Genomic DNA, 10,000 nt, shown 5'->3' on the forward strand with positions numbered 1-10,000 from the left:
CAGTCTGGATAAGTCTTGAGACATTCAGTGTTCAAATGAAATGGGTCATGTGTGTGTGTGTGCTTCAGAAATGACCTGTAGCACACACACTGAGAGCAATAATATCCAATTATACATAAGAAAATGGTTGATTAAACTAGATCTTTGACCAGAATGACTGTAAAATGCTGCTGATTTGATTTGTTTTCAATGCATATATTTGTTCAATTCTCCAAATGCATTAGTAAAAGAGTCTGGATGAATACAGCAGGCTTTTGTAGTGTGCTCTAGAGACCAGTTTTTGCGTCAGCCGGAAATTTGTTATGTGCCGTGACACAAAGCTGTCATAACACAGACACTTATTATTCAGTAATAACATCAGTTTGACGGCTGTGAACTTGTTGAACGGCACTTCAGCTTGATTTGGAATTAATGAATTGGACTGACTTGATCTGAATAATGACACTAGCCAGCAAGCACTTTTTTTGTGTTTAAAAGAAGTCTAATAGATGTCAAGGGCGGCATGGTGGCTCAGCGGTTAGCACTGTGGCCTCACAGCAAGAAGGTCGCTTGTTCGGGTCCCAGATGCGTCAGTTGGCATTTCTGTGTGGAGTTTGTATGTTCGCCCCGTGTTGGCGTGGGTTTCCTCTGGGTGGTCCGGTTTCCCCAACAGTCTGCACCAACACAGGCTCATTCTGAAAACTGGGTATGTACATTGCCTCCAGAAATGTATACGGGGGTACATTGCGTAAATTCTTATGAAATTATCTGGTAAAAAAATGACAAATCTTCCTTTAGAAAAATTGGTTGTGCAGCTTTGTAGATTATTAGCAGTTGTATTGCCAGTTTTACTACTAATACTATGGTTAGGGTAGTGGTTAATTTTATGGTTACCATGGTTTGAATATAACAATAGTGTGCTTGTGCTTGTGCGTGTGTGTGTTTGTGTAGTAGTAGTAGTAAAACCATGTTTAACAGGTCTGTCTTTGATGATGCACATTGCTAAATTTTGCCATGGTAAACGCCAGTTTAAAGGGGCTGGTTTTCACATGTGAAGTTGTTTATCCCACTCACAGCCACTGCAAAGGTTGATGTCAGGGCTCAATAGTAAGGACTGCCCGGTAGAGGTCTGCATTCCGTGGTAATAAATTTCCGAATAAATCGCGGGAGCGGTCGGTAACGGGTTTAATTTAGGACGGGAGCGGGCTGTCTAGCAATATCGCGGATATTGCTACGCGAAGGAGAGAGAGAGAGAGAGAGAGAGAGAGAGTCAAACAATGAGAAACTGCCCATCCTTCTGGGGGAGTGTGCTCTAGAGACCAGAAACTGCCCATCCTACTGGGGGAGTGTGTGTGCTGCTGTGTGTTAGCAGCTCAGTTTGTGCACTCCTGCCACCGTCTGAGGAACCCACAAAGATCCGCTCCACTGTCTCCAACACACAACTGGAACTCTTTACTCGTGGACTTACTGTTTTTATCACTGTCATTACCTTTATCCTGTTTCACAAATTACCATTAATCTATTTTTATTTTTATTAATATTTTTAGTTTTACTGATATATGTTTATTTTTATTAATCTATTTTTTTTTACATTTCTTTTCTCTATTTCTATATTATATTTTATGTTCATATTTGTTTGCACTACTGCTCTTTTTGCACTGTCTTGTCTGTACGCAGCGACGCTGCACTGCTTTGGCATTACGAATGTACAGTTATTTGTCATGCCAATAAAGCACCTAAAATGTGAAATGTGAAATGTGAGAGAGAGAGAGAGAGGGAGAGAGAGAGAGAGAGAGAGAGAGAGAGAGAGCGAAAGAGAGAGCGAGCTTTGCCTGTGTGTGTGCTTGGTGCTTGTGTGTGTGTATGTTAGTGCGCGCGCGAATGAGAGAGAGAGAGCTTTCCCAGATAGCAAAATACACTCGGGCCAATTCCGGCTAGATTCTCGCCTGCCAGAGACTTACCACTCAGCCCGGCTCCGGCTGCCGGACTCCGGATGCTTGTGGACTCACTGCCCGATTCCCGAGAGTAATGTGCGCTGCGGCCCGGAGCTGGCGCGACTCAGTATTTATATACCTTTATATAAAACCTTTTGGTATTACATTGGTACTTGATACATGTTATTACAAGCCTTTGAGTTGATATAACAGCAAACGCCTGTGTGTCTGCTTGGTGCTTGTGTGTGTGTTAGTGCGCGCGCGCGCGTATGAGAGAGAGAGATTTGTCTGTGTGTGTGTGCTTGGTGCTGTGTGTGTGTGTGTGTTTATACAGACAGCTTGGCTGTCTGGACTGTATGGCTGGTGGATTTTCGGTTTTGGTCTCCCCCGCTCTTTAGCGGGATCGGGCGCGGCGGCCAGAAAACGGGGCGGGTCGGGCAGCGGGACAATAAATTCTTAATATAAGCGGGAGCGGTCGGGTTCGGGTTAAAACCTGGCGGGTGCGGGTGGGAGCGGGATTAAAAATTTAGTCCCGCGCAGATCTCTACTGCCCGGTGGCCCGGGGCCAGCATGAAAGACACTCGGGACAGTAGACAGGATTGTTACTGGCCCCTATCGGCCAGTAACGATGAGCACGTTTTTTTTTTTTTGTAACCTGGTAACAACCAGCACAGCGAAAAGATGGCAACATGGTAGCATAATTAAATAATGAGGCTAAAAGAAAATGTCTGTTTCTAAAGTCTTAGAAGCAGACAATTACATGGGTTGAAAATTAAGAAACTGAAAAAAAGAACAAAAAAAAAAAAAACTGTTGTCAGTTTGGAAAGCCATTTTTATAAAAACTATTTAGAATTGAATTAAAATACCAGCACATTTTTCATACTGCTCTTTCATTTGCATAAAATTACGAATTTTGCTCATTATACATTTATTAACATGTTTAAAATGTTTAAGTTCTAGATTCACAGGCATAATTTTGCCACTATTTAAAATATGTGGCTAAGAAATAGCTATTAACTTTTTAGTTTTTTTGGTGGGGCCAGTGAAAATTTTGGCAGGGCAAGTAAAAATCTCAACCAATGGCCCGATCAGACCCATATAAAAAATCCTTAGCGTTGAACCCTGAATGTACTGTGTTACTGTAAAAAAAAAAAAAAAGATAGTAACATTTTTAAAAGTGAAAAACAAGCCATCTTAATGTACAGTGAAAAACCAGGATGTGTGTGTAAATGTGTGTGATCAATGCAAAAAGGCTTTTCTTACTTGAATTTCTTACTTGAAAAATGATTTTCTGTCTTAGTCTAATTATCTGATTTTCTAGACACACAACACACATTGGCTTGTTTTAGGAAATACTAAGTCAAAATTTGTTTTTCCTTAAAACAAACTAAATGATCTGCCAATGGGCTAAGCAAAAGAATCTTTAAAAAAATAATAATTATTATTATTATTTTGCTTACCCTATTGGCAGCTTATTTAGTTTTAAGGAAAAAATCATGTAATTTTGGCATATTTTCTATTAAAGCAAGACTATATTTTTTGCTTGTCCAGAAAATGCTTCTTGATTTAAGAATTTTCAGATATTTGGACAAGAAAGAGACAAAAAAATCAAAGTAAGCAAAGCTTTATTTGCAGTCTCTGTGCTTCTCTGCAGCCTGCTGACAGTGATAATACCTAGTTATACACAAGATGACAGTTAACTTAAGCAGATTCTTACATGCTCTGCAGAAAGCCTGAGTGTGTGTGTGTGTGTGTTTTTTTCAGAGCTGTGATGCTGGAGAGCTGTGGGAGGTTTTCCGGGACATTGCAGTACGTCTGATAAGCGGTTTCGAGTGGTTTTAAGTCAGTGTGTGGGTTGGAGGGTGTTCTGGGTCGTTCTGCACTGTCTCAAGTCTCTGTGATCTTCTGGTCTCTACGTGGCTAGGGTCTCTCCTTCAGTGGATGTCTGGAAGATTTGTCTCATGTTTTACAGTCCAGTGGTGAAAAAAGCCCCTCTGGCCCTCTGCTTTTTTATTAGGTGCTATATTTGTGCTTTTTTGCAATGACTTTATTAAATGTTGTCTGCTGTTGACTTAAATATAGAATACGGAATGCAATAGGCTGTTTCCAACTAACCTATCAACATTAACCAAACACATCATTCAACTGCAAAGATGGCAAAAAGCTGAATCTGACACGGCAAGCTGTTTACTGCTGCTTAAATATGGCAAAGAACAATTACATGATATTAGAGGAATGTAATTTAACGCAAAATATACAAAGTAGGCCTGTATAAATATTATTAGTATTATATTATTTATTATTATTTGTATTATTTATTTATTTATAATTTTTGTTTTTTATTATTTGTATTATATATGTTTTTGGTATTTATTTATTTATTTTATATATATTTATTTATTTTTTCATTTATTATTTATTTATTTATTAGTTATTAATTAATATATATTTTTATTTATAAATATTATTATTATTTTTTTTTTATTACATTTGTTGTAGTATTTATTTATTTATTATTTTTTATTTGTTTGTTTATTTATTTATAACTATTATTTATTATTATTTGTATTATATATGTTTTGGTATTTATTTATTTATTTATTTATTTATTTATTTATTTATTATTTGTTTACTTGTTTATTTATTTATTTATTTATAACTAGTATTTATTATTATTTGTATTTTATCTGTTTTGGTATTTATTTATTTATGTATTTATTTATTATTTATTTATTATTTCTTTATTGATGTTTTTATTTATTTATTATTTGTTTATTTATTTATTTATGTATAACTATTATTTATTTTTATTAGTATTATATATGTTTTGGTATTTATTTATTTATTTATTTATTTATTATTGATGTATTTATTTATTTATTATTTGTTTATTTATTTATTTATAACTATTATTTATTATTATGTTTTCTTTGCTTGAAACTGTTTCTAATTATGTTTTATTTGTTGCCATGGTTTTCGTTATTTCCATGATTATGTCCACCTGCTCCATGTTTAGATGATCAGTTATGCTGTTGTGATCACCAGCGCTTCTTTCTCCCCTGGAAATTACTTCCGGGTTTCCTAGCAAACTACAACTGCCAGAACTCTTTGCACCCATCAAATCAACTCCTGCAACAGCTGACAACAGACGAACGGATCCACATGCAGTTAATTATAAAGTCATGCAGGCAATGGTTAAAAGCAGGAGCAAACAGGCAATCCAATAAACATAGTCAATGTAAGAATTAAAATACGGGAAAACAAACAAAGAAAATGGCTTTGTAATGTTTGAGGGAAAAACAGGACTCAGCAAAGTGTCCGTGAAACTGAGTGTTAAATAAAGTCCATGAAATTAGTGAACATGAGCTACAGCTGTGTCTGTGTGTGAGTGTCCAGATTATTGTCAGCTATTGCAGGAGTTGATGGGTGCAAAGAGTTCTGGGAGTTGTAGTTTGTTATGAAACAAAGAGAAAACACTGCTGGCGATCAGAACATATGCAGTGTTTTAAAATGTCTTTTTTTTACAAGTTTTAACTAGGTGTATATTACTTTATGTACATTACTATTTACTAACGTACAGTACACTTTCATTACCATATCCTTGCTGCTTTGACTAGCGTGACATACTAGGATAAAAAGCTGATACTGTCCTTAACATGTTCAACAATTAAGATTTCACACCAGTTACGTTAGTAAAAACTCAACCCAAGCTCATTCTGGAAACGTAGCCCCAGGGACGTTTCTGGACACCGCGATTTACGTGGCCGGAGGTACGTACAGCCGCGTTTAGTTTTTTTTTGAGCGAACGCTGCGGGGCGGTGTGGCGGCGCTCCACTCCTCCTCTTCGCGCTCGCCGGTCGACGGCTCACCTCCGAGTGGAGAGCTTTCCCGATGCAAACAGTTTGTCCACTTAGCTCACAGCGTTGCGTCGGCGGAGCGGAGGCCCCAGAGGAGGAGGAGCCGGCCGCAGGGATGACGACCGGGATCGAGTCCGGGGAAAAGCGGTTTCAGAAATCAGGTAAGATGAAAAACAGAATCCGAAAAATAAGGGCGAGAACGCGGCGGGATCCGAAAACGCGGTCGAAATCGAAGAGGAGGGCTTTTGCTTTTTTTTTTTTTTTTCTGGACGGCTTTTGCAAACCGTCGCTCGGGTTTAGGGAAGGAGGAGGAGGAGGAGGAGGAGGAGGAGGAGGAGGAGGGCGGCCGGGTCGGCTTTTCGCACGAGAACAGCGCGGGCGCGAACAGCGTGCGCTCCCGGCCTCTCGCTGATCTGCGAAAACAAAAATCGCTCGAATACGTACCTCCCGGGACGTAAATCGCGGTCCGCAATAACGTCCGCGGGCGGGGCTACATTTCCACAATGAGCCCGGGTTGTAAAAACTGGTTTTCAAAACATTTCTAATGCAATGTGTGCAGATCTGAATGCAATGCAATCAATTCTGTTCCTTGTTAATCGTGAGTTTTTAAGATTTAATTGTGACAGTGTATTCCTTACCACCTTATCTTGAAATGCTCTGATGGGATTTTTTCACCCAACACTGCTCTGATTATAAAGTCCCAGAACACTGCAGCACACACTACAGTCTATTACCATGAACTAGCTATTTAAACCAAGCACTAACCGGAAGTAAGAGTGATTTAGTGATAGTGATGTTGTTCTGAGCACTAATTAGCTCTGTTGAGAATAAAGAGAGAGAGAAAGATCTTTGATGACGATCACAGACTACATCATATACATGAAACCTGCACTTCAGGGTTTTTTCTTAATGATTGAACTTTGTGTGTGTCTGTGTACTGTAGGTTTCCTATTCCCTTTTGCATTAGATCAGAAAACAGACAGTTTCGCCTCACACTCGTCAATATACTGCTACGATTGTGCTAAAATTGAAATTGACATCCATTCTCTCTCTGTCTCTCTCTCTTTCTCACACACACACTCGCTCCTCTCACCTCATTTGAATTCCCGGCTGCAGCCAGAGTGTTCAAACACAAATTTAAAACTACACGCTGTTCTTACACGAGCTGTTTTTCTGCATTTGATGTTTGTTAAAGTTGAATTTCAGCAGGGAAGAACTTGCTGAGATCAGAGGACATGCATTACAGCGTCCAGCTCAATATAAACCTGTTTTCCACACAACAAACAACCTGCTCATGCGCCTTTGAACTTCTAAAGCACATTTCACCACACACGCACAGAAGTGCCGCTCTATTATTTGAATATAAAATAATTCTCTTCATTCCGTCTCTAATCTCTATTTTTTGCTGTCCCATGGCTCTTCATTACTATGGTAACACCTCAGACGTCCTGAGAGAGTTTTCTAAGGTTAATGTTTTCTAAATAGAATGCAAAGAGCATGCAGCCTTATAGTAGTGTAGTATTGTACAATCCATAAATTATAGTGATACGCTTTTGGTCAAAATCAAAATTTCAGTGAAATATTGATAATGTTATTGAAATATATTTTTATGCTCACCAGAGCAGCATTTATTTAATAAAAAAAAATATTTATTACACTTTAAAATTGCAGTTATGTTATTAATATAATAACATTATTTTAATATTTAACCAAGCTTGGCAAAAATTAATTGTGATTAATTACATATTGTATGTGTGTATTATATATTTATTATGTATATATAAATGCACACATGCATGCATATATTTGAGAAAATGTTATATATATATATATATATATATATATATATATATATATATATATATATATATATATATATATATATATATATATATATATTGAATTAATTTATTTTTCATGATACAGATTATATATAAATTTACATATCTATGTAACAAATTTGTTTTGTGCATAGTTTTGTTTCTATGTATGTGAGTGTATCACATACAGTACACATATAATACACACACATATAAATCATATTAAAACAAACTTTTATTTTGGATGCGAGTAATCACAATTAATCTTTGCCCTAATAATAATATAATTGTACAATATTATAGCAAGTAGAAAAATTGTACAGTAAGAAAAAGTAGGAAAGATAGCAAACTGTGCAAAAATAAAAATGCAAAAATAAAATTTCCTGAAGTAAATGCTGTTCTTAAAAACTTTCCATTCAGCAAAAAAATCCAGGATTTTTTTTTTTTTTTTTTTCAAGATAAATGTGAATTGGAACACAAAACCTTTCAATATTGTCAATAAATATTGTCATATTTTTCAGAAAATCAGCATATTACAAGAACATATTCTGATAATTCAGCTTTGCATCACAGAATAAAAACTAAAAAGTTTGCTATTTGTTTTAAAGTGTTATTTCATGCTTAACCTTAATCTTAAATGTGCTGTATGTAAGTTTCCAACTGTACTAAAGCATAAAAATACCATTGTTTGCAGATGTTTAAGAAACATCCTCAGTGAACATTCTTGTACATCTGCGTCTGCTAAATGACTAAATGTAAATGTAAATCTGACAAACAATTCTGAAGTCAGATATTCTGCTTTGAAAATATGCGCTACGTGTTGGAATGGCTGTCTTTGTTTTGGGTATTTTAACCTGCCTACTGCCAGTTTAGCCAATTATATTTCAGCACCCCCTGTAGCCTTGATGAAAAACCACATATTTCATTCATTCAGTCAGGAAGGCTCTCAAAGCATGCGACCTCCGGTGGACAGAAGCAGACGCTGAAATCAGACGGAGATTCAGAGTTCCACATGAGGTGGTTACTAATTAGCCATATTATGAATATAGTGTAAACATTATGTGAGCACGTTACATTGTAACTCTGTGTTCTAACAACACACTTCATGACTAGATTTGCGGTGATAAGCAATTTGGCTGTTTGCACCAAACGAAACACAACAGAAATGTAAATACAGCCATTCAGAAGCACAGAATAGTGCACTCACTGCACTCCAATGAAATGGTAAGATTAATCTTGATCTGAACACATATTAAAACTCTTTAACATTATTAAATGTCCATGCTGAATCACTGATATGTATTGGTTTTAAGTCACAGATCAATTTCAAATGGGTTATTTTATTTTCCAGATCTGAGGTGAACTATCTGCTTCTGCTTTCAGTAGTATGGCAATAAATGTCATGTAAAATACCATTCAAACTCGCATTATTAGCATTTAACACTGAATAGAGCACATGAGGTGTACCTGAGTAGATTATTGTCAGTTTGTCCTGTTTTTTCAGCTGCAAGACAATACAAGCCATCTCTAAAATATACATTTCAGTTGTTAGTTAGGACACAAACTCATTTTAATATGGGAAATATTCCTTCTTTTGCATGCCGTTGCTTTTATTTAGAACATAACTTAACCACTTAAACTCTGCTGCTATTTGGGGATTTCCGCCTGGATTTTGCCTACCCAGATTTAACAGCTTCCCAAATCCACATGCAGAGGTGTAAATGCAAAAATGTGGTATCATTTTAAAGGAAACCCTTTGAATTTTCATAAAACACTATTGAAAGTGTTTAAATTAACTGTATATGTTGTCTGTGTTATAATAAACACCTAAAAAAAGAGGCGCTTTTTGTATATTTTTTTATATAAACTCAAATTTAAAAGTGCACCTTTTAGATTCTGTGTGGTCTAGCGTGCTGTAATTAATTTTGGTGATTTCTGCACATGTCTGTAATTATAGGAAAAAAGAAAAATGTCTCTACCATAATCTATGCAAAAGTTATTGGATTCCAACTGATGAAAGGTATTGTACAAGCCTTAGAGACCGATCCTTGTTTACATATTTCACTATTCTTTTGTTTGATCAAACATAATTCACTGTGTTTGGACCACGTCAGACATATAAAAGGATTACTTATGCACATCACCTAAAAAACAGAGCAGAATGGCCCTGAAGCGCACAGCATAAGGTAAGAGATGACAGCTGTCTGTGCTATCTGGGGCTGCTTATTGATCATAAATGTATTGTTTACATTTCTGCGCCATGGAAACACCACAATTCATTCAACAACTGTTTGGCATATGAATATAATTCAGTAAAAAGAATGCTAGAACTGTATGAGCACCGGCAAGAGCTTTCATTTGGCTATAACTTGTACATGTGTCATATAAAAAATATGAAAATGAACCAATG

The 10,000-nt window shown here is 36.4% G+C and overlaps 1 protein-coding gene and 1 long non-coding RNA gene across 7 annotated transcripts in view; one reads left to right on the forward strand and one right to left on the reverse strand.

Moving 5' to 3' along the window:
- Nucleotides 1–1,673, forward strand: part of LOC147840754 (uncharacterized) — a 42,887-nt gene extending 41,214 nt beyond the window's left edge. Inside the window, exon 3 of the long non-coding RNA XR_015507143.1 lies at nt 1–1,673. This exon is cut by the window's left edge and continues 956 nt beyond it. This is a non-coding gene — a long non-coding RNA (uncharacterized LOC147840754).
- Nucleotides 1–10,000, reverse strand: part of spock1 (SPARC (osteonectin), cwcv and kazal like domains proteoglycan 1) — a 289,085-nt gene that overhangs the window by 209,247 nt on the left and 69,838 nt on the right. The window lies entirely within an intron of this gene.

Source organism: Danio rerio, chromosome 14 (genome assembly GCF_052040795.2).
Source record: "Danio rerio strain M-AB ecotype USA chromosome 14, GRCz13ab, whole genome shotgun sequence".
Lineage (NCBI taxonomy): Eukaryota > Metazoa > Chordata > Actinopteri > Cypriniformes > Danionidae > Danio > Danio rerio.